The sequence below is a fragment of the Monodelphis domestica genome, chromosome 4 (assembly GCF_027887165.1).
Source record: "Monodelphis domestica isolate mMonDom1 chromosome 4, mMonDom1.pri, whole genome shotgun sequence".
Taxonomy (NCBI): Eukaryota; Metazoa; Chordata; class Mammalia; order Didelphimorphia; family Didelphidae; genus Monodelphis; species Monodelphis domestica.
This window is the reverse complement of record NC_077230.1, coordinates 105,617,783-105,643,657: the sequence shown is the minus strand read 5'-3', so window position 1 is coordinate 105,643,657 and position 25,875 is coordinate 105,617,783. Positions and strand designations below refer to the sequence as shown.

Below are 25,875 nucleotides of genomic sequence, written 5' to 3'. Positions count from 1 at the left end.
TACTGCTGAGTGGGCAAATGATCCTGAGATTACTTTCTTTAACCTCAATAATTCTATTTTTATCCTTGTCTTGAATCTTTGATCTCTGTAGTAAGAGGCAGGCTGTGAATTACAAATGAGTGTGTTAGAAGGCAAAGGTTTACTCCTAAATGCTACAGCTGGTCTCATACCACAAGAGGTTCTCATCATTAGTCCAGGAACTAGCCAAGGGATTTTTTTCCATCCCTTTAGTTCTTGGCTGCTGAATTACAGATCAAATTCTACAGCACCTATGTGTTCCTTCATCTGTTACCCAAAGGGACAGGGCCAAGGCTGGGGGTAGAGAACGACAAAAAGATATGGTGCCTAAGCAATCCCCCATATTGTCTCCCTTCAGTTCACTTAGAGATGCCAAGGAGTCAGCTTTTCTAAGGGGAGCATGAGCCTGGTCTCCTCTTTTTCCTTGGTTTAAGTTGGGACTCTGGTTGTAGAATGGTGCCCACCCTAACAGTTGTGGGCATTGTGTATCACTTGGTTTTTCCCTGTCATATGAGAAGATTCATGGAGTAGATGAATGGGGCATTACTTATGCAAGTGACTTTTGTGAAAACAAAAGGAACCAATAATTTTTTAATAAAAAATAAATCTGTAAAGCAATGCTTAACCTAAAGGTTAAAGATTTGATAATACTGGCATTGTAGATATCCTCAGAGGAAGGATGGGGAGGCATGTAGCTCAAAGTAGCAATCTTCCTACTCTTCTAAAAACCATACCAAATAGGTAGTTAGCTGCTCTGTAGTAAGGTCAGTTTCCAACAGAATATGGCAATGTGGAAAAAACACTGGGTTTAGAATCCAAAAAATCTGATCCACTTTTAACACTTAACTAGCCCTGTGACCAATTTCTGCCTCACCTGTGAAACAGAATTGATAATCCATGCTCTGTTTACCTTAAAAGGTTGGGTTTTTTTAAATATCAAATTTAGATAATGTTTTAAGTGATGTTCTTATTAACCAAGAACACCTTTCAGTTCCCATTCTCTTAATTTTGTCGTTATTTGGTTTAAATAGAAAAGCCATCTAAAAATCCAGACTGATAATAAGTTTTTAGGAAGACTGCTACTATTGCAGCTACAGCTCAATATGTATCCTAAAATGGTCACTTACTCCCTTAAGAGCACATGCTAAGTGGGATTATCATTTTTCCCCACAATAGGCAAGAGACAAATAGGTACAAGCAAGATGGTCAAAAAAGCTCTCATTGACCAAGTAGATGACAAAAACATCTGTTCCAAGCTATTTGTATTTTTGGCTAAGTACATAAATCAATTATGCATCATTAAATTTTCATCATGTATTAGGGCAAAATGCCCTAAGATGCCCATATAAAGTCAATGATGAAAGGGATTTTAAATGTCATCTGGTCCAAGTCTATCATAAAAAAAAAATCCTGAAACCTTGAGAGATTAAATGACATACTCAACATCCTATCAATAGAGAGTAGCAGAGGCAAGAATAGGAGCCAGGTTTCATGATTATAAGTCCAAAGCTTATTCTGCTACACTAAAACTGGGATCCACAGGATCCTAAAGCCCACAAGAAATCCATAGCTAGATTTCACAAGGTCTGTAAACTGGATGGGAAAAATGTTACATCTTTACTTTCACTAATAAATCTTTAGAACAGGTAAGTAGTAGAGTAGATGGTGACCAGGCCACTATCAAATTCAAATCATCTCAGGCACTTACCAACTATGTGACCCTGAACAAGTCACTTCACCCTGCTTACCTCAGTTTCTTCATCTGTAAAATGATCTGGAAAAGATAAACCCCTCCATAGGGATTTTTACCTTCGCCAAAAATGGAGTCATGAAGAACAACAATAATCTTTGGTTTCCTTTATAATCCTATGTAATTTCATGCTATTAGGCAATCAATCGACTTTATCAGACTGCCAAAGGGATCCATAAGATACAAGAGGTCACACACTGCTTCTATACGACTTAATGAACTGAGGGTTGGTATAAGCCAATCTGAGCTTCAGTGTCCTGTTCTATAAAATGAGCAATAACTCTTTGTTCTACATATATCTCAGGATTGGTGAGAGAATCAAATGAGATAATGTTATATAAAGCATGGAGGACAGTTTTGAAATGCCAGCTTATTTTTTTATTATCTTAAAACCATCCCCTTCAACAGATGGAGGGTCAAGATATTTTCACAAAGCAACAAGGAGTAGTAGAGTTTGGGCACTGTGCTATAAAGACAAAAAAGATAAAAGCCCTGCCTTCAAGAAGCTTACATTCTATTAGATGAGCATACTTTCTATCAGTGTCATATCAGAACTGGTATTCTAAACACTGTGTCCCCAGTGAGGTGCTGTGAGATAGGCAATGCAGCAAATAGAGATCCCACCCCTACAAGAAATTCACAGTCTAGTTGGGCAGACAGAGCTGCCATATGTACATGATTTGGTGAACAACTAAAATCTGAATTATGTGATACAGACCACAAGGACTATTGAGTAAAAGAAAAAAGCAATTTCTTCTAAAGTCAGAAAATAGGAGATAGTCAAAAGTCAAGTCTGTTTAGCCTCAAGAAAGGAAGAAAGTTTGGCATCAACATGTTAATTATATCTGTATGTGCAGGCAGAGCAGAGAAGTAAAGACATAAATTCTCTTTTTCCAATGATCCAAAAATATTGAGCAAAAGTCTTCATAATAAAATTATTTGCCATATGGAATAAAGACCAAAAGTACTAAATTAATGGGAAGATAGAGGGTTTTCCCCCTTCCTTTTCCTTGGAGAAAAGATCATAATGTGCTAAAATAATAACCACGTATTCTATTTCAGGAGCAATTTTAAGTGTGAAATCTTCCATTTTACTCCTGTTTTAATATTGATTTGGCAATCACCCTGATAAAATTGATCAAAATGGCTACCTCCCATCAACTATGTCTAATCGAGAGATTCTGATTTGACCTTAGGGTTATATTGCAGATGTTTGTACTGTGCTGTGTTCAAACTGCAGATAACAGGAAATGCATGTAATAATAATGCTAAGTTACTGTTTGTTGGAACTCTTATGTTCTATGGGTTATTGTTGTATTAGGTTTCATGAGATAAGTAATCTGTAATGATTTGGCAAATGACAGCCACCATAATTAGTGTTCTGTCATTTAGCCAATAGATTTGCCATGAATGTATTAATAGCAATTGTCTGGAATAAAACTAAATGAAAGCATAAGATGATATCTTGGTCCCTGTGTTTAAGCATCATGCAAAGCTGTCTCTAGGCCACTAGGCCATAAAGGTATTTCCAAGAGAGATTTTCCATCTGGTTCCCTTCCTGCACCTCTCCCAACAGCTTGATCCCAGCTCTGCAGCATCAATACTCTGTGCCCGAAGGGCAGGAGACACTTCAAATAAATCTCCTGGTTCCAGTCACCCAGTATGGAATGCCTGGGTGAAACTAAAATGCAGCTTTATCTCTCCCCAACATGTTTGTGCCAGCCTGTTTCCTCAGACATATAGACAGCATAAATCAATGCCTGTGGAGACCCCATTCTTCTCCTCAGACAATCAATATTTGAGCACCACACATCCATCAGGGAGGATATGTGACACTGAATCCTAATAAGAACAAAATAGGCAGGCCCATTCCTGCTGCTGGCCTTCAAAAGGTTTGTCAAAGGAAGCCAAGACTGACACACCATGCTCCCTCGTATACCCTAACTATAGTGCCAAAGACATCTGCTGCTTGGCCTGCCTCCAGGCTCCTACCATACTTTTGGTATATTGTAAATTACTTTTCACTTGCTTTTTCCAAGGGTTTTTATAAATAATTAAAGATGGGGGGGGGGGGCAAAGTTAAATAATGAGTCAGATGATTGCCTGGTCTTCCTAGTATTGGGGCAGAGGGAGTGGTGTTTTTCTGTGCTGTATTTGTGATTTCCTGAAGCCTGAATCAAAATCATCCCCCATTCATAGCCAGATTTCTCTTAGAGCAAACTGATTCCAATGGCAAATGGATGCTATTCCCTGCCAAGGCAGGCTTTCCCATAGTATGATAGTGACTGACTGGGTAGGATTAATTGAGGGACCTGAACCCAATCAGCTCGGTGTGTCCTAAATTATTTTATCTGGGACAAAACCTCCCATACCACAGAGAGGGGGTAATGGGGGGAGTGGGTTAAGAGGAATGGGAAAAAAGAGCAAAAGGGAGTGATAGAGAGAGAAGGGAAGGAGAGCATAGAAGGGAGGGAGGGAAGGAGAGAGAGAAGGGAAAGGGAAAGAAGGAGAGAAAGAGAAGAGGAGGGAGAGGGATAGAGAAAAGGAAGGGGAAAGAGAAGAAGGGATAGGAGAGAGAGGGAGGAAACAGACAGACAGGCTCTCACTGTAATTGGTTCAAAGAGGAAAGAATATACATACACAATAGGTTCTACATAGAAATGTAACTCCAATAGGAAAATAGAAAAGTGGCTAAGAGAAGTGGAAGAGGGATAATAAAATTAAGGGCAGATTAAGAGATAATGGTTAGACCATCTTGCTGCTTGCTATCCATATTCTCAGCAGATTATATTAGAATACTTTCTTCAGTCAGTTCTGATAAGTATGTAAGAAAACACTAAAGATATGTGAAGGGAAGCTCATCAAATCACATTCAAACTGCACTACTATAATCATCAAAACAATTTGGCACTGGATAAGCAACAGCGTGGTTGATCAATAGAATATATTAAAAATACCATATAATGACCCAGGACAACTCTGAGGGATGCTATCCACATCTAGAAAATTATGGGAGTAGAAATCCAGGAAAAAATATGATTTATCACTTGTTTATATGGGTATGTGATTTGGGGTTTTGGTTTTAAAAGATTATGCTATTACAAATAATATGGAAATAGGATTTTGAGTGATAATATATGTATGATCCAGTGAAATTGCTTGTCAACTCCAGGATGGAGGAGGGAAGAGGGAAGGGAGAGAACATGAAGCATGTAACCATGGAGAAAAAATTAAAAATAAAAAAAAAAATACTATAACAAAAGAAAAAAAAGATAATGGTTAGAAACAAAATAGACTTTTGAGGATGAACAGGACAAAAGGAAAGAGAGAAAAAGAAACAGAGGGAAATGAGATGGAGGGAAATATACAAGAATCATATCTGTGAATGTGAATGAGATGAGCTCACCCATAAAATGGAAGTAGATAAAAAATGAATTAGAAACAAGAATACAACAATGTTGTTCACAAGACATATACTTGAAACAGAAAGACATACACAGAATTTAAATAAAGGGATATAGCAGAATCTATTATGCTTCAGCTGAAGTAAAAAAAAAGGCAGTGGTAGCAATCAATCTCAGACAAGGCAAACACAAAAAATAGATCTAATAAAAGAGATAATAAGGGGAACTGCCTTGTGCTAAAAGGTAGCATAGGGAGAGGTGGAGTCAAGATGGCAGCTTAGAGGCAGCAAAAGTTCAGACCTCTGAAAAACCTTCCTTACCGATTAAAAACCAAATGATCCTAGGGGACTAAAAACCAAACCTAACAATATGACAGAGCCAAGGAACCCTCCTGCAGGATTCAACTTAAAAGGCACACCCCCAAAAAGCCTGAATTTGAAAACACTCAGGTTTAAGGGGAAAGAAGGAAGGTCCCAGAATCCCTCCCCCACCTACAGAACTGAGCCTCCAGCAGTGGCTGGAATCTCTGGGCAGGCAAGGGCACTAGTATGGAGGGAGTACTTTATGGGCAAAGCTGTGCCAGGCTGAGGGCATAGAACACAGGTGGCGGGGAAGCAGCTGGAGAAGAAGCACAGAGCAGGCAGCCTAGTCACAGTAGAGACACTCTATATTGCCCCCCTCCTGAGGTTTTAGCCTCAGGGCACATCCAGCTCTGCAAGTTCAACTCTGCTGGACTTAATCTTATCAAGCCTTCAGAGGGCAGGGAAGCTCAAGCTCCAACACCCCTCCTCCACAAACTGCTCTGAGAGCCTTGCTAAGCTCCAAGGGTGAAGGTTGACAGAAAAGCCCAAACCCACAGATCCAACACATAATGAGAGGAGCAAGAGTGCATGCAACTAGAGGGGGGAAAGAAGGGGCAAATATGAGCAAACAACAGAAAAAGAAAAAAGAAATTACAATCAACAGCTTCTATCCAGGCAATGAACAAAGAGCAAATGGAACAGAGGAAGATCAAGGAGTACCAAGCAAAAACACAGAAACTCCAGCAAATTGGACACAGGCTTTGGAAAAACTCAAAATTCAATTCAAAAAACAATTAAGAGAGGCTGAAGACAACTGGAAAAAGAACTTAAAAAGCAAGATAAGTCATCTGGAAACAGAAAATCATGTCTTGAAAGCCAAAATTAATCAGTTTGAAAATGAAGCAAAGGAGATGAAAGATGACCTCCAAAGAAAATCAGACCAGAAGGAGAAGAGTGGCCAAAAAGCCAGGGATGAAATTCAGTCTTTGAAAACCAGAATACAACAATTAGAAGCAAGCTACTTCACAAGGCAGCAGGAAACTATGAAAAAAAATCAAAAGAATGAAAAAATTGAGGAAAATATGAGACACTTCATTCACAAAACAGAAGATTTACAAAATCATTCCAGGAGAGACAACTTAAGAATCTTTGGTCTACCTGAAGACTGTGAATTTTAAAACTACTCCACCCTACTCAGACCATACTTTAGAAGATTTGATTGAGCTATATCCTGATTGTAACAATGAAGATACTCTCTTTAAAAGAATAAGGAATGTCTTTAGTATTTTAAATTACCCCACCCTAATTAAATGTTACTTTAGGGGAAGATAAAGTTGTGGTCTCCTGATTGAACAATGAAGGTACTTAGTTCTCATCTTATAGTGAAGCTAGAATGTTAAGCTAAGTCTATTTTTAGTATCCTAATACAAAAAGGTGTTAAGTAACTATGAAGGTTAAATTAATCACAAAAAGGTCAAGTAACTAACAAAAGGTGAACTTAACAAAGAAGTGTGAAGTAACTCTAAAAGATATAATCTAATCAAAGAAGATGAGAACCAAAAGTATAGACAGTCCTGGAGAAAGCCTTTGATATGATTGGTAGATGTGAAAATTTACAGGAGGAAACACAAGGGTGAAAGGTCTATATATATTTGGCCCCCTGCTGTCTCCAAGAAGTTCTTGATTGAGAAAAACTTTCCCCAGAAAGAAGGATCTGGCTGATCACTTCCTGTGAGCACCCTGGGCACCAGTTCAATCCTGGAATTCAGCCTGGAGGAGCTCACTCAGACAGCTTCCTTGAGAAGGTCTCGTGGTGAGTGATAAGACTAACTTCCCTTTCTCTTGGGCTCAGGGAGGCCCCTTTCACCAAGGCCTTTAACTCCTGCCTGGCTCAGCCTGAGCTGGAGCAGTTTAAATTAACTCTTTCCTCTCTCTTTTCCTTATTTCTTTCTCTCTATATTAATTAAAATCACCATAATTTCCAGCTGACTTGGGTATTTTATTATTTGGGATTTTCCCTGGCGACCAATTAATTTATATTTTAAGTCACAACGCTAAAAATTATCCTTTACAGTTTTGGCTGACCTCATTGGTTGTGATGAAATACCCTCAATCTTCTTAACTTTCCTAAGCTTTTTATTTACTGTGACTATCCCTAAGTTCAGCTTTCAATAGCTTATTTTGATCAGCTGTAGAGGTTAAGTAAATTTGGATTTTTCCCCCTCTCCTTAAATTAGATAGAATACGGCTGTTTTTCTTTTCTTTTCTTTTTTTTTTTTTTAACCAAAAGCAGCAGGACTGGGGAAGCTGTTTAGCTAGGAAACCTGGAGAAAGTTTTGGCCTTGCCTTGCTCCCCAGATTTTTACTTTAGAAATATGTTGTTATAGCCAGTTCACAACTTACTTAACTGACTTTTCATTTCCATGACCAAATTTGTAAATATATTATTCCTTGTCTCTCTGAAATGGCTCATCCCATGGAACTTATGGCAAAGTCTAATTGACACACTACTCGCACTTGGGATTTTAATTGTTGTAGCTGTAATATTGTATCTCCTTGAAAAACCCATTTCCCAGTCAAACCAACTGATTTCTCCTTCTAATATTCAACAAAATGCAGAACTAAATACTCAGAAATAGTGAAAGAAGAAAAGGCAGGACTAGGAGTGGAAATCAAAATGATGGGAATTACACAGCTAGTAATCATAACTCTGAATGTGAATGGAATGAATTCACCCATAAAACGCAAGTGAATAGCAGAGTGGATTAGAAACCAAAACCCTACCATATGCTGTCTACAAGAAACACACACAAGGAAGGTAAACACACATAGGTAAAAGTAAGAGGATGGAGCCAAATCTATTGGGCATCAACTGATAAAAAGAAAGCAGGAGTCACAATCATGATATGTGACAAAGTCAAAGTAAAAATAGACCTAATCAAAAGAGATAGGGAAGGTAATTACATCCTGATAAAAGGCAGTAATAGACAATGAGGAAATATCAGTACTCAACATGTATGCACCAAATGGCATAGCATCCAAATTTCTAAAGGAGAAACTAATGGAGCTCAAGGATTAAATAGATATAAAAACTATACTAGTGGGAGACCTGAACCTTCCTCTATCCGAACTAGATAAATCAAACCAAAAAAAAAAATAAGGAAGGGGTAAGAGAAGTGAATGAAATCTTATAAAAATTAGAGTTAATAGATATGTGGAGAAAAATAAATAGAGACAAAAAGGAATACACCTTCTTTTTAGTAGCACATGGTACATTCACAAAGACTGACCATGTACTAGGGCATAAAAACATTCCAAACACGTGTAAAAGAGCAGAAATAATAAATGCAACCTTCTCAGACCACAATGCAATGAAAATAATAATTAGTGAGAGCACATGGAGAGGCAAATAAAAAATTAATTGGAAATTAAACAATAAAATTCTCCGAAAATCATAGAAACAATTAATAATTTCATTGATGAAAATGACAATGATGAGACATCTTTTCAAAATCTATGAGATGCAGCTAAAGCAGTACTCAGGGGAAATTTATATCCTTGAGTTCATATATTAACAAATTAGGGAGGACAGAGGTCAATGAATTGGGCATGCAAATTAAAAAACCAGAAATTGAACAAATTAAAAATCCTCAGATGAAGATTAAATTAGAGATCCTAAAAATCAAAGGAGAAATTAATAAAATTGAAAGTCAAAGAACTATTTATTTAATAAATAAGATTAGAGACTGGTACTTTGAAAAAAAAAACAAATAAAATAGACAAAGTACTGGTCAATCTAATTTAAAAAAGAAAAGAAGAAAACCAAATTGACAGTGTCTAAGGTGAAAAGGGAAACTTCACCTCTAATGAAGAGGAAATTAAGGCAATCATTAAAAATTATTATGCCCAATTATATGGCAATCAATATGGCAATCTAGGTGATATGGATGAATATTTACAAAAAAATAAATTGCCTAGACTAACAGAGGAAAAAATAGACTACCTAAACAACCCCATATCAGAAAAAAAATTGAACAAGCCATCAAAGAGCTCCCTAAGAAAAAATCCCCAGGACCAGATGGATTCACAAATGAATTCTATCAAACATTCAAAGAACAACTAATCCCAATATTATACAAACTATTTGACAGAATAAGCAAAGAAGGAGTTCTACCAAATTCCTTTTATGAAACAAATATGGTACTGATTCCAAAGCCAAGCAGGTCAAAAACACAGAAAGAAAGCTACAGACCAATCTCCTTAATGAACATAGATGCAAAAATCTTAAATAGGATACTAGCAAAAAGACTCCAGCAAGTCATCATGAGAGGTATTCATTATGATCCAGTAGGATTTATACCAGGAATACAAGGACAGTTCAGTATTAGGAAAACCATTCACATAATTGACCATATTAACAAGCTAACCAACAAAAATCACATGATTATCTCAATAGATGCAGAAAAAGCCTTTGACAAACTACAACACTCATTTCTATTGAAAACACTAGAAAGCATAGGAATAGAAGAGCCTTTCCTAAAAATAATAAACATTATATATCTAAAACCATCAGCAAACATCATCTGCAATGGGGATAAACTAGAAGCCTTCCCAATAAGATCAGGAATGAAACAAGGATGCCCATTATCACCTCTATTATTTAACATTGTACTAGAAACACTAGCAGTAACAATTAGAGGAGAAAAAGAAATTGAAGACATTAAAATAGGCAATGAAGAGACCAAGTTATCACTCTTTGCAAATGATATGATGGTCTACTTAAAGAATCCTAGAGAATCAACTAAAAAGCTAGTGGAAATAATCAATAACTTTAGCAAAGTTGCAGAATACAAAATAAACCCACATAAGTCATCAGCATTTCTATATATTTTCAACATATCTCAGCAGCAAGAATTAGAAAGAGAAATTCTATTTAAAATCACCCCAGACAATATAAAATACTTGGGAATCTATCTGCCGAGACAAACACAAGAACTATATGAACACAACTACAAAACACTCTCAACACAATTAAAACTAGATCTAAACAATTGCGAAAACATTGATTGCTCATGGGTAGGATGACTTAACATAATAAAAATGACAATCCTAACCATATTAATTTACTTATTTAGTGCCATACCCAGTGAACTGCCAAAAAGTTTTTTTATTGAATTAGAAAAAACCATAACAAAGTTCATTTGGAAGAACAAAAGATCAAGACTATCCATGGAAATCATTTAAAAAAAATGCGAAGGAAGATGGCCTTGCAGTCCCAGAACTCAAACTGTACTATAAAGCAGTGGTCATCAAAACGATATGGTTCTGTCTAAGAGAGAGAAAGGAGAATCAGTGGAATAGACTTGGGGTAAGTGACCTCAGCAAGACAGTCTATGATAAGCCCAAAGATCCCAGCTTTTGGGACAAAAATCCACTATTTCATAAAAACTGCTGGGAAAATTGGAAGACAATATGGGAGAAATTAGGTTTGGACCAACATCTCACACCCTACACCAAGATAAACTCAGAATGGGTGAATGACTTGAATATAAAGCAGGAAACTATAAGTAAATTAGGTGAACACAGAATAGTATACATGTCAGATCTTTGGGAAAGGAAAGATTTTAAAACTAAGCAAGAGTTAGGAAAAAATTCACAAAAATGTAAAATAAATAATTTTGACTACATCAAATTAAAAAGGTTTTGTACAAACAAAACCAAAGCAACCAAAATTAGAGAGAATCAACAAATTGGGAAAAAAATCTTCTTAACAAAAACCTCTGACAAAGGTCTAATTACTCAAATTTATAGAGTTAAATCAAGTGCACAAAAAATCAAGCCATTCTCCAATTGATAAATGGGCAAGGGACATGAGTAGGCAATTTTCAGTTAAAGAAATCAAAACTATTAATAAGCACATGAAAAGGTGTTCTAAATCTCTTATAATCAGAGAGAAGCAAATCAAACCAACTCTGAGGTATCACCACACCCCAGCAGATTGGTTAACATGTCAGCAAAGGAAAGTAGTGAATGTTGGAGGGGATGTGGCAAAGTAGGGACATTAATTCATTGCTGGTGGAGTTGTGAATTGATCCAACCATTCTGGAGGGCAATTTGGAACTATGCCCAAAGGGCGCTAAAAAACTGTCTCCCCTTTGATCCAGCCATAGCATTGCTGGGTTTGTACCCCAAAGAGATAATAAGGAAAAAAGACTTGTACAAGAATATTCATAGCTGCACTCTTTGTGGTGGCCAAAAATTGGAAAATGAAGGGATGCCCTTCAATTGGGGAATGGCTGAACACATTGTGGTATATGTTGGTGATGGAATACTATTGTGCTCAAAGGAATAATAAAGTGGATGAATTCCATGTGAACTGGAATGACCTCCAAGAATTGATGCAGAGTGAGAGGAGCAGAACCAGGAGAATATTATACACAGAGACTGATACACTGTGGTACAATCGAATGTAATGGACCTCTCCATTAGTGGCAATGCAGTGATCGTGAACAACCCAGAGGCATCTACAAGAAAGAACACTATCCACATTCAGAGGAAAAACTGTACACTGAAGAAAAACTATTGCTTGATTACAAGAGTTGAGGGGGATATGATTGGAGATATAGACTCTAAATGAACATCCTAGTGCAAACATCAACAACATGGAAATAGGTTCTGATTAAGGACACATGTAATATTCAGTAGAATTGCGCATCGGCTATGAGAAGGGGAAGGGGAGGAGAGGGAGGGAAAGAATATGATTCTTGTAACCAAGGAATAATGTTCTAAATTGACTAAATAAAATTAAAATAAATTAAAATAAAATTTAAATTTAAAAGGTAGCATAGATAATGAATATAAAAAAATTTTACAGCAAGTTTCTCTAAAGGTCTCATTTCACAAATATATATACCAAGTATAGAATTGAGTCAATTTTATAAAAATAAGAGTCATTCTTGAACTGATAAAATAGTCAAAGGGTATAAACAGGCAGTTTTCAGCACAAAAAATCAAAGTTATCTATATATAGTCTTATGAAAAAATGTTCTAAATCACAATTGAACAAAGAAATGCAAATTAAAATAACTCTGAGGCTAGAGGGGATAGGGCAAAAGTAGTGAACTGGTCCAACCATTCTAATGACCCAAAAGGTTATAAACTATGCATATCCTTTTACCCAACCACTACAAGGTCTGTATTCCAAAGAGATCAAAGAAAAAGGAAAAGGACATATATGTGCAAATATATAGAGTTGCAAATATCAACTCTTTTCGTGTTATCAAAGAATTGTAAATTGAGGTGATGCTATCTTTGGGAAATGACTGACCAAGTTATAGCATATGATTATGATGTAGTACTTTTGTGCTATAAGAAATGAAAAGGAAGGGTGGTTTCAGAAAAATGTGGCAAGACCTATATGAACTGATACAAAGTGAAGTGAGAAGATCGAGGAGATCCTTGTACACAGTGACAACAATGTTGTAGTGATGATCAACTATTTTAAAAGGGGGGGGGGGGTTACTGATCAGTAGAATAATCTAAGACAATTCCAAAGGACTCAAGATGAAAAACACTCTGCCCTTCCAAAGAGAGCTGATAAATTCTGAATGCAAATTGAAATAAAATTCTCACTTTCTTTTTCTTGCCTTTTTTTTTTAACATGGCAAATATGCAAAACCAGGAGAACATTGCACATGCTAATAGCAATATTGTGTAATGATTAAATCAAAGATCCAAAATAATTCTGTAGGACTTATGACAAAAAATGCTCTCCACCCCCAGAAGAAAAAACTAATGGAATCTGAATACATATCAAAGCACACTATTTTTCACATCATTTTATTTTTGTATATTCTTATTTAGGGGATTGGGTTTTGTATGAGTACTCTATCACAACATGGCTAATATAGTAATATGTGGGGCGGGGTTTACATGATTCTTCTTGTTTCCCTCCCATCTTTCCTCCCTTCTCATGGAGTTGACAAGCAATTCCACTGGGTTATACATATATTATCACTTAAATCCCATGGAAATATGTTTTACATGATTATACATGTAAAACCCAGATCAAATTCCTTACCATCTCCAGGAAGGGGCAAGGAAGGTTAAAGAAGGAGAAAACTTGGATCTTTTAATTTCAGAAAATGTGTGTTTAAAATTGTTATTACCTTTAACTGGGAAAATAAAATATTAAATAAAAAGAAAACAAATGTGGCAAATATGGAAATATGTTTTGCATTTCACATGAATAATTGATATCATGTTGCTTCCTTCTTGATGGGTGGGGAGGGAGGAATAGAAGGGAGAAAATTTGGAATTCAAATTTTTTTTAAATTATGTTTTAAATAATAAGTTAAATTGTTTTTTAAAAAACTATACTTGTTCAGAAGTACAACTAGAATGAAATGTGCAGGTTTGGCCCTTGGGCAGTAAATTTGCTACACAGAGAGATACAGTAACATGTTATATTAGTGCTCAGGAAATGGAGCAGCTATGTGGTGCAGTGGAGAGAGGATGCTAACTGGAGTCAGAGAAAGACCCCCAAGTTCAAGTCCAGATGCTCAATAGCTGGACAAGTCACTTAACCTCTGTCTCAGTTTCCTCCTCTGTAAAATGGGGGTGATAATAATAATACCTTCCTCCCGGGATTACTGTGTAGTAGGACATTTAGTAATGAGGAGTTGAGATATTTGGTAATTAGGTGTCAATTAAGTAAGAAATCATTAGGATATAGATATAAATAACATAAGTGATTTATAAATGCATAAAGAGAGGTAAGTTGGGTTTCTTTAAATGGAATTTTGGAGAGGAATTATGGGTGAGAGAATTTTCCCAGAGTGCCTTGGGAGGCAGTTACCCAACTGTCTTGGCATTTTGGAACTGATCCTGTGGTGATAAGAAGATCTCAAAGGCAGCTTGACAAAACCTGGGAAATTCTCCATTACATTGCTATGACAAAATTCTTCTAGTGAACCAAAACATCAAAGGAGATTGCTGGTAGAAAAATCTTTGCCAGCCCAACTGGTTTGCTGTGAGTTTAGAGAAGGCTGTGGAGAATCTGAGCTGCTGTTTTCTACTACACAGCTAAGAAGAAAGACTAACGTACTCTTCTTTTGTGAGTAAGTTAAAATTTAGTGTAGGATAAAATAAGAATACATTTTGGGGGATTTAGATAGAGAAGTAGTTAGAGTAGCTCCAACTTTTTTGGAGAATGAAGAGATCCTTGCGGATCAGAGTGTTTGGGGCCATTAGGTAAGATTTATTAGCTTAGGGGTTAATATATTATTTCCCACTTATTTTATTTTCCTATCTCTTTTCCTTAGCTTTTATCATAATAAATATATTTTTATATATTCCTGCCTAAGCCAGAATTCTTAAGACTGCTACAGAGAAGCCATCTTGTTTCAACAGTCATAACATACAGTCTATCCATCAGGACAAACTATAGTAATACCACACTATACAAATTATCTAGTAAGGGATAGTAACTCCTTACAACAATTGCAAGAGATCAAATGATATAATCATTGTAAAGTGCTCAGTCTAGTATCTGTCACATAATAAGTGCTATATAAATGTTAGCAATTACTATGAGTAGTATTAGTATTGGCATTGATATAATTAAAGGAAGGGATAAAAACTGAGTCAAATCCAAGGATGTAAAGGCTGATAACTCTTGGAGACTTAAAGTATACTTTAAGGGTCGTTATCCCATTCCCTCCCAAGACCTTTCCTTGGTAGAGAATATAGCAACATACTAGGGAGTGATTTATCTGGAACTAAGGCAGATTAGCCTGGTGAAAGTTAGGTTACAATGGAGAGAAAAGGAAAACAATGAAGAATTCTAGCTATTGCTAAGCAGTCAAGGCACTGTAGGTTCCAGAGGAATAGAGATTGGAGTTTATGTATCCCTTGTTGGCACAGGATCTTCTGGAGAGGGGCTCAGGAGCTGGAGCTGGAATAGGGAGACTGAACTGCAGGATGTTAGGAAGAAGTTAAAGAGGAGAACAAAGAGAAGTCAATTGGAGGACCGCAGCAGGGCAGAATTGCAGAGGAGGGGAGGGAAGTGTTCTTCAGAATGCTTTGCCCTTGGAAAGGTATCCATGTGATCAAAAGCTTTTACAGTTACACTGAGGTGAGTCGGATTATCTTCAAAGCCATATAAAGTTTCAAGGATAGGCATTAGTTATAACATGCTACAGAGCTAGAGATTTCATTGAATTAAAGAAAACTTCCAAGGAGGACACTCCCTCGGCCAATACAAAATTCCTGTTTTGCCACTTCTCATCTAAGAGAATCAGTCAGGGAATTCAGAGGTTGAGTGGCTTGTCCAGAATGACCATAACCAATATGAGTTAAGGAAGGAATTTGAACTATGGTTTTCCCAACTCCAAAGAACATTCTATTCACTATACCATGCTAGGTCTCCAAATATTAGCATCATCAGTATCAATCACAGAATCAAAGTAATGTGGTACTTGAAAGGTTTGCAGAGCACTTTCCTCACAACAGCCCCATAAAGTTAGTATTTTAAGTACTATTCTCTTCTTTTTATAGATTGGGAAACTTGAAGGGAGAGTAACTTCCCCAGGCTAACAACCAGTAAGGATAGGAGCTAGGATCCAAACCTGAGATGCTCAGCCTTCTTTCCTCTCAATCTCCTCACTTCTCTAAGTAATCAAAGGGATAAGGCAAGGTTTCTGCTCTGAGAAGCAAGGAGATATAAATAATTGTAACAATATGTGAAATGTTAAACAAGAGACATCTATCACTATTTTAATATGATCAGTGATGAATTGAATGATACAGACAGGAAATGTTATCTCTTGGTAGTTCAGAAGAGGGAGAAATAATTATGAGCTAAACTTGAGATAAATACTCAAGGCTGGGTGTTTTTCATTAGTCCGTTGATCTCTTCCCAAATCCTCACCCTAGGTTTAGCCCTCTACCTTCTTGCTTTCCCTACCTTTATTCACACTGATGCCTATGCTTAGAAAACTGCTCTTCACTTCTCCCTACGTTCTCCTTGGCATGTACTCCTATAGAATGATAACTCTCTCTTTATAGTTGAACTAAAATGCCACCGACTTCACGAATCTTTCCCCATTTTCCAACAAATAGCACAACCCCCACCTCATAAGGCACTTTATCTGTACCTCTCTTAAACTTATTATGTGGTGGGGGTTTTCGGTATTATATTTGTGTACAAAAGTCTTAAAGATGATCTAGTAAGATGCAGAGAAGTTTCAATATACACTGATGAATCACAGAAGCTTGAAGAATGAAAATATATTAAATGTATACATCATATCGCCATGACTGGACTATAAGTTCCATGAGGGAAGGAATTCCTTTTCTCCACACTATTCAAAACAGTGCTTGGCGTACAGTGCCAGGTACTAAATAATCGGCTTAATTCAGCTAATTGAATTGGATTAAATTACTAAACCACTGTTGAATTTAATTCTCCATGGAACCCTGGAGAGATCATTTCACTTATCCCTGGCTCCATGCCCTCCTCTCCCAGGCTATGAAATATAATTCATGCCCTCTTTGACTTTCAAGAGAAGCTGGGAAAATGCATTAGATGAATAAATAAGGCTGCCAAGTATTTCGAAGTCCTCAGAGAGGAGCCTTGCTTTCTTCAAAGTAATGCTTCTATCTCTAAGCTTCTTATTAGCAACTCCAAGGCCCAAGTCATGTAGTAGTCACAGCAATGACAGCCCAACACCAGTCCATAGAATAGATTTTTTCCCACCTCTTTGTGAATTACTTAAGAGGAGCTAAGTGCTATAATGTTGACCTCTTAAAATAAAATTCATTAAAACAAAATAATTTTTGATGAAACACTCCTGTTTTATCAGCCAAAAAGCACAGATCCAGTCAGATCCAAAGTAAATAATCAAAGTCTTTTAAATTAAATTTTAAAAATTATAAGTCAGAAACTCCTGGCCCTAACTATCATGGCTTCTCCTAGACCTACTTTTGCTGTACTCAGATAAGCATTAATTATAAACAAGGTTTCAAGGAACTGGTTGCTATAACAACATTTTGCTTAAACCTTCAGGAACCAAACCCAATTTGACTGTAGAAATCAGAGATCTCTCGATCCTCTAGAACTGAGTCCTGGGAATCCCAGAAGGGTGATTCAGGAGGAGAGCTAGCTTCTCCATCTTCCCAGTGTGATAGCTTGTCTGCTTCCATGTGAAATGTCCTAGTGGCCATTTACATACAATTCTAAATTATTGGAGTCCCAGGGTAAAACCTAAATCCTGCAGGTAGCCTGATATGATGAAAAGAACACTAGACTTGGAATAGAAGATCTGGGTTTGAATATTAGTTCTGCCATTTACTAGCTGTGTGAGAGTCCATAAGTTACTTCTCTAGAGCCCAGTCTTCTTATCTGTAAAATGGGAATAATAATACTAGCACTACCTACCTCACAGGGTTGTTGTGGTGATCAGTCAGTAGAAATATACGTTTTCAGATTTATATAATTAATCAAAAATCTGGTGAGGAAAGGAATATTTTTGTTGGACATCTAGAAAATTTGTTAACAGAACATTTAACACAATTTAAAATGACTTGTTATTACATTGTAATTTGCTAAAGCAGAAAGAGTATTATATTAGAAGCCATACCTGAATTCAAATGTAGCTCCTGACACTTAGTAGCTGTGTAACCCTTGACAAGGTACATGGTATCTACTTTGTACCAGGCATTAAGCTAAGTTTTATAATTATTATCTCATTTGATTATCACAACAACCCTGGTGCCATTATTATCCTCTTTTTACACTTGAGAAAACTGAGGCAAACAAAAGTTAAGTAACTTGCTGAGGATCTACCAGCTAGTAAGTGTCTGTGGCCAAATTTGAACTTAGGTCTTCCTGACTCCAGGCCCAGCACTCTATGCACTCTGATGCCACCAAACTGCTTTCACAGAGTGAAGCAGATAAAGCCTAGAAAGTTGCCTATGTCATAGTTGGTTTGGCTCTCTAATGATGGTGGGAGTACCAACCCTGGCAAAACTCTTTACATGTTCCAATCAGTATATGGATTTGGATATATTGTATTCAATTAAATTTTTGTCATATCACTGCAAAAACTTACAAAGGAATATACCATCGTGATATAAGTGAACTTCTAAAGTAAGGTAAGGTAAGGTCAGTCTTGGCCTCTGACATAAACATCATAAATGCTTCCCAGGGGGCAGCTGGATGGCTCAGGGGAGTAAGAGCCAGGCATAGAGACAGGAGGTCCTGAATTCAAATTTGACCTCAGAGACTTCCTAGCTGTGTGACCCTGGGCAAGTCACTTAACTCCCATTCCCTAGCCCTTACCAATCTTCTACCAACATCAACACATAGTATTGATTCTGAGATGGAAAGTAAGGGTTTTTTAAAAATAAATGCTTTCTATTGGATCTAGACATTTTGGCTTCACATAGTCAACACATTTGGATTGATTGATTAATTAATTAAATCTTTTATCCAGAAATTTGGAGTATGTATATAATGGACTAACCAATTCCTATATTCCCACTCTGTAGACACAACCCTATTATATGTTAGTAGTATTTAATCATTCTATTTTTCAAGAGCCTACATAGACTCCCTATTTTATTTCCTAATAGATTCATTTGATATTCTTCATCCCAGATTTGAAGACTACCTATAATCTTACTCCACCCTAACTATTCAACTGTATCTGGCACAAACTCATGACAAGAACACTACACCACTCTACCCTCTTCTCTTCACTGTCCTCAGGACCACGCATGCTCATTTCTATTTCCATGCCTTTGCCTTGGACTGTCGTTACACCCCACAATCCTATCCCAATTAATCCCTCATTATCAAGATCCAGACCCAGTTATGGGTACCACTTTTAAAAGGGTGTCTGTTGAACTAAAGGATATCCATATAGAGGAATCAAGTTAATGAGAGACTTCGAACCTATTTCATATATTGAAGGAATTGGCAGTGGATGGCCTAGGAGAACTCTAAGGAAATATGATAGCTATATTAAAATATTTCAAAGTCTAAAGTGTAGTCAAGTAAGAAAACTAAGCTTGTGTGACTTCTGAAGGAAGAACTAGGATCAATGGATGGAAATTACAGGAAAACAGATTTCTGCATAACTGAAGAGGAAATGGTCTAACAAGAATTGCCCAAAAACAGAGTTGCCTTAATAAGTAACTGGCTGAGAGGGCAAGTAGGCAGCTCAGTGGAATGAAAGTTGAACCTAGAGATGAAAGGTTCTGGGTTCACATTTTGCCTCAGACATTTCCTAGTTGTGTGACCCTGGGCAAGTTATTTAACCTTTGCTTGCCTGTTTCCTCAAGTGTAAAATGGGGATAATAATTGCCAGCCCTTCCAGCTCTTCTGGCTTGAAACCAATATATAGTATTCACTACAAGACAGAAGGTAAAGGTTTAAAAAAAAAAGTAAATGACCCTAGACACTACAAATTCTCAAGCAGGAGATGGATAGCCCCATGCTGGAGATATCCTAGAAGAGAAAATTTCCTAGATGAACTCCAGCTCTTGAGTTCTAGTATTGATGGTGTCTTATATTGTTTTTCTAATGGGTAGGGAGAATAGGGTTCAAGAAAAAGAACAGAACTTGGGGGGTCCCCTATTTGAATTCCAGCCTTATTATTTAATTCAGGGAAGTTATTTACCCCTTCAGTTTGTTTGCTGGTCAATAAAATAATGTTTTTTCTACCTACTTCAAAATGTCTTTGTGAGAATTAAAAGCAGTAATGTATAAAATGAACTTTGTAACCATAAAGTACTATAATAACCTTAAGCCCTTTTCTTTTTCTTTTCACAACAAAATTCCTAGAAAGTCTTGTATACACTCTTTACCTTGCCTTCCTTCTCACTCCTCAATTCCTGGCAATCCAATTTTTGAAGACACCATGTGATCAAAACTATTCTCTCCAAAGTTACCAATGATCTCAGCTTCTAAATAAAAGGGTGTTTTTTCATTCTTTTTCTTTCTTGACTTTTCTGCAGTCTTTGACACCATTTTGACACCATTAGATGCCCCTTCCCTTTAGAAGGGGCTTTCTGCCCATGGGCTTTTGTTACACTACTCTCTCTTGGCTCTCCCATAGGTTTGTCTAACCCTTCTTTCTAGTTCCTCCCTCCAATCATCACCCTTCCTTCCACTTAGTTGGGCATCCTCAAAGGCTCTGTCTTAGGCCTTTTTTTTTTTGTTCTCAATATATATTCTCTCCCTTAATGATCTCATCAACTTCCATATGCACAAAAATCAGCTACATGCAGATGATTCCCAAATCAAGTATATTCAACCCTAATCTCTCTGCTGAAATCTATTTACATATTACCAACTGTCTTCTTAATTCTAGACCATATTACCAGCTTCCTACTGGACATCTTCTCTAAGATATTCCATAAGTCCTCAACATGTCCAAAATGGAACTTATTTAGCCCAACTTCCCCCCCCAAAAAAAATTTCCCAATTTGCACTGATTGCACCATCTGCCTATATCCATCTAGATATATATTCTCAAAGTCATCCCTACTCCTCCTTCTCTCTTTACCCACATATCACATCCAAGGATACTACTTCCACAATATCCCTTGCATTCTATTCTCTTCTTCTTCACTTATATAATCCCAATCCTAGGTCAAATTCTCACCTAGACTATTGCAATAACTTATAATTGGTTTCCCTGCTTCTCATCTCTTCTCTCTTCATTTCACTTCCCCCAGACATAGAGATTATTAATTAATATTCCTAAAACACCAATAATACCACTGCCTTACTCAACATCATCAATGGCTTTCTTGCCTGTAGGAAAAATACAATTTCCTTTAAGATAAAACACAAAATCCTCAGCCTGACATTTAAAGCCCTCTATAATCTGGCTCCCTCCTACCTTTCCTGTCTTAATTCATATTATTCCCCTTCACTCACTCTCTGTTCCAGTAACACTGGCCCTCTAGCCATTCACAGCATATACAACATTCCCTCTTTTGTCCTTCATACAAGTGGTCCTCCAAATATGGAATTCATTGCCTCCTCACCACCTCAGAGAATCCTCAGCTTCCTTCAGAGCACATTTAAAAGGCCACCTCCAAAACAAAGCCTTTCCTGCTCTCTCCCTTTTTTAGCCCTCTCTCCTTAAAATTATTTTGTAATATTGCACTTTCTGTTTACGTAGTCATCTATAGATGATTATCTAACCAACAGAACTGAATCTGAGGCCAGGGACTGTTTTGTTATTAACTTTGTATCCCTAGCATCTACCCTCACCCATAACAAAAATAATAGCTAACATTTATATAGCACCTACTATGTGCAATTTGCTGAGCACTTAACAAATATTATCTCAGTTGATCCTCACAACAACCCTGGAAGTTAGGTGCTATTGTTATCCCCATTTTATAGATGAGAAAACTGAGGCAGAGATTGTTACTTGTCCAGGGTCACAAGTTGTCTGAGTCTAGATTTGCATATAGTTAGAATTTAACATTTGTTGGATTGAAGATAGGGAGGGAAGAGTTCCTATGTTCAAAGAGCTCAATGTAGAAAACTGAAGAGAAATGTAAACAAATAATTATAACACAAGTTGGAATGTGGTCAAGTATATCAGACAGGTAAGAGGGATTATAAGAGCTTCAAGGAGGGAGAGAGAGAGAGAACTTTTTATGGGGGAATCCAAGAAACACTTCATGGAAGAAGTGAACTAAGCCTTAAAGAAAGATTTTAATTAAAGGGGGTATTGAAGTTATAGGGCTAGTTCATTCTAGCATACAGGACTTTGTGTGGAGAGGTAGAGCTCCCATCTCCTAAGAATATATATTTGCATATGAAAGATTCATTCCACAGCATTAGAGACTTAATATAATTCCCCAAGAAGGAAAGGGGGAAGTCTCTTTCTAAAAAAGAATGCTGAAAGAATTTAATTTAATTAGGAATTAATTTTGATGTTAGAATTACATGGAGAAGATCTTTTTGGTCAGGACAAGGTCACTACAATGAGTAGTCTAATTTGGCAGAACTGTAGTGTGAATCTTGTCTTCTCACCTGGACTATAAATTTCCCAAGGTCAGAGATCATGATTTCTTCCTCTTTCTTAGAGAGGCATAATAACTGGGGACAGGTAGGTTGCTCAATGGCTAGAAAATCAGTCCCGGAATCAAAAAGATCTTGGTTCAAATCTGGCCTCACACACATCCTAGTTGTGTGACCCTGGGCAAGTCATTTAAACCCAACTGTCTAGCTCTTTACCACTCTTCTGCCTTAGAACCAATACTTAGTATCGATTCTATGACATAAGGTAAGGGTTTTTTTTTTTTTTAAGTAGCATGATTTAGTGAAAAGAATATTGGACCAATCATCAAGGGATTTAGGTTGAACTTTCTTATCTCTGCTCTTGACTTACTGGCAACTAGGTGGTGTAGTTGATAGAATGCTATTCCAGGAGTCGGGAAGATCAGAATTCAAATGTGACTTCAGACACATACTAGCTGCAGGAACTTGAAGAAGTCACTTAACCCTATTTGCCTCAGCTTCCTCATCTGTAAAATGAGATGGAGAAGGAAGTGGCAAACCACTCTAATATCTTTGCCAAGAAAATCCTAAATGGGGCCATAAAGAGTCAGGCACAACTAAAATAACTGAACAACAACAAATTGACTTACAGTGTGACCATGGGCAAGTCCCTTTAACATTTTCATTTTCCGCGTCTACAAAGTAAAGAGGTCAAAATCATTTTTTTAAGTCCCTTTGGACTGTTCAACTTGGTAATCATTGAAACTCCCACAGAACCTAACCTAATCCTGAGCCCAAAGAGGGTAGTCAATAAATCCTTGATTAATAGAATTAGTGTTTGATTTAGTGTCTAAAGAAATTTGGAATTTATCTGTAAATGTCAATTGTCCTAGTAACTGTATATAGTTACTGTGAGTACAGTGAGAGGCAACATAATGGTAGATCATGTACTAGATTTGGAGTCAGTAAGCTCTGTGGCTATGGATAAGTCATATAACCTTGATGAGCCTCAGTTTCTTCATCTATAAAACAGGTATAATAATAACACCTACTTCAGAAGGCTGTTATGGGAATCAAATGAGAGATTACATGTAAAGCATTTTGCAAACCTTAAAGTTCTATGTAAATGGTAGCTATCATCACAACTAATGAATAATGGCTGGATTTGGGGTTAAACTTCAGCTTTTTGAAGCTGCTGAGGCTTTTCAACCCTGCATTTCCCCAAATTCCCAGTCCACGTAGTCATAGAGATCATAAATGCAGGACAAATCCCTCTCCAAGTAACAAACTTATTTGTCCCACTCATATAGAATGTTAGATGTATAGACTCCTTAGAGAGAATGCAATTACTGAGCTTTATGTGACAGATCATTCACTGAAGGGCCCTTGTCAGAAGAAGGGCATCCCTTCCTATATCTTTCATTGACGGTGAGTTGTATGGGCAGGGAGAAGCAGAAATGGAGAGAGCATCATCTGAGTCCTCAGGAACTGTGTTAAATGAAGAAGAAAATTGTTTAATTTAGCGTCCAGACCCTGCATCTGGGAGGGTGTTGCCTGACATTGGCCACTATGAGCAGAGGCAGTACAAGCTATTGCCTCCCAGTCTCTGATTTCCCATGTAAAGCTGTTCTTCACAAGAAATCTAATCATGGCTTCTTAAACTCAAAGGTAGAAATCAGGGCCAGCCCAGATGCAAAATGTAAAATTGGACATTTTTAGCTTCTGTGTTTCCAACTGTTAATTTTTGAGCCCCTTTTCAGGTCCCTCTCTTCCCTGCCTTCTGTCCGTGACTCCAAAGTCTTCTGCTGGCCTCACCTCATCCTTCCTGTCAGCTAAAGCGCCACTCACAAGTTAATTCATGCTTTGCTGTTAGGGATTTAATATATCACCTTCTTTTAAAAAATAATGCTAATTAGAGCAGAAGAGCTAGCAGAAACCTTAAAGATTATGTGTCCTAATAATTTCATTTTACAGTCAAGACTGAAGTCAAGAGAGGTTTAAAAAGACTTAGTGCTTCACAGCTAGTGAAAAACTGGTACTAGTAGACAGGTTTCCTGATTCTAAATCTAGCCTTCTTTCCATTATACCACAGGCTAAAAGTCCTTGGTCTAAAGTAATTAATTTCTAATGGACCAAAGGAACTGTATCAGTTCATTGGAAAAGTGCTAGAGATAAATTCTAGAGGGCACAGGTAGGCTGGAGTTCATCACAGGCAAAAACCAACTGCAATTATCCCAGGTGATGACCAGAGGTAACTAAGTGGCTCAGTGGATAGAGCAATGGCCTGGAGACAAGAGGTCCTAGGTTCAAATCTGGCCTCAGACAATTCCAAACTAGGTGACCTCAGGGAAGTAACCCCAACTGCCTAGTCATTACTGTTCTTCTGCCTTGGAATAAACCTCAGTGTCAATCCAAAAATAGAAGGTAAAGTTTAAAAAAAAGATTTTGGCCAGTACCAAGGCTTTACAACAGCCACAAATTGTTGAAAGCTAAAAAGGATAAGCTTCAGATTACAGAGAGACTGAGTGGTTTATCTTGTACATTTTATAATCCTAGCTATTCCAGAATCATAAAGTTGAGCTCAGGGGTCATTTAGAATAACTCCTTTATTTTACAGTTCAGAGAAGTGAAGTCTAATAGGTTAAGAGTCAGACACACACAGACACGGCTAAAAGCATCTCCTTCATAGTCTGCCTGTGCTTGAAGTTCTACCATGAAAGAGTCAGTTCTCTGGACCTGGAAAATTTTTCATCTTACAGGAATAAAGCCTCCTCTAAATAAAAGATCACCAAATTTGGGATTAAGGAATCTGGACTCTTCCTGCCTCTCCTACTTGATACTTGTGTGATTTTTTAGCAAGTTGCTTGGTTAATAATTCCTCACATTTTTTAACACTTTAAGATTTTCAATGGCCCAGTGGATAAAGTGCCTGACCTGGAATCAGGAAGATCTAAGTTCAAATCCAGTCTCAGACACTTACTAGCTGTGTGACTCTGTTTGCCTTAATTTCCTCATCTGTAAAATGAGCTGGAAATGGGTCTTCAAGGGGGCTCAGTGGATAGAGCCAGGCCTGGAGTGGGGAGGTCCTGAGTTCAAATTTGACCTCTGAGACTTCCTATCTATGTGACCCTGGGCAAGTCACTCAACCTCATTTGCCTAGCTCTTGCTCTGCTCTCTTAGAGTTGTTACTAAAACAGAAAGCAAGGGTTTGGGTTTTTTAAATGAGCTGGAGAAAGAAATGGAAAAATATTAAAATATATTTGCCAAGAAAATCCTAAATGAGATCATAAAGAATTGGACAAGCCTAAAAAATTATTAAACAACAACATAAGATTTTCAAAATATTTTCTCAAAACTCCTGAAGAATAAGTA

The 25,875-nt window shown here is 37.2% G+C and overlaps 1 protein-coding gene and 1 long non-coding RNA gene across 2 annotated transcripts in view; one reads left to right on the top strand and one right to left on the bottom strand.

Annotated features, from left to right (window-relative positions):
• Positions 1 to 25,875, bottom strand: part of AMER3 (APC membrane recruitment protein 3) — a 68,118-nt gene that overhangs the window by 21,521 nt on the left and 20,722 nt on the right. The window lies entirely within an intron of this gene.
• LOC103096917 (uncharacterized) lies at positions 14,328 to 25,539 on the top strand. Its single transcript, XR_467303.3, has 3 exons — positions 14,328 to 14,593; positions 15,399 to 15,609; positions 25,121 to 25,539. It is a non-coding gene; the product is annotated as an uncharacterized LOC103096917 (long non-coding RNA).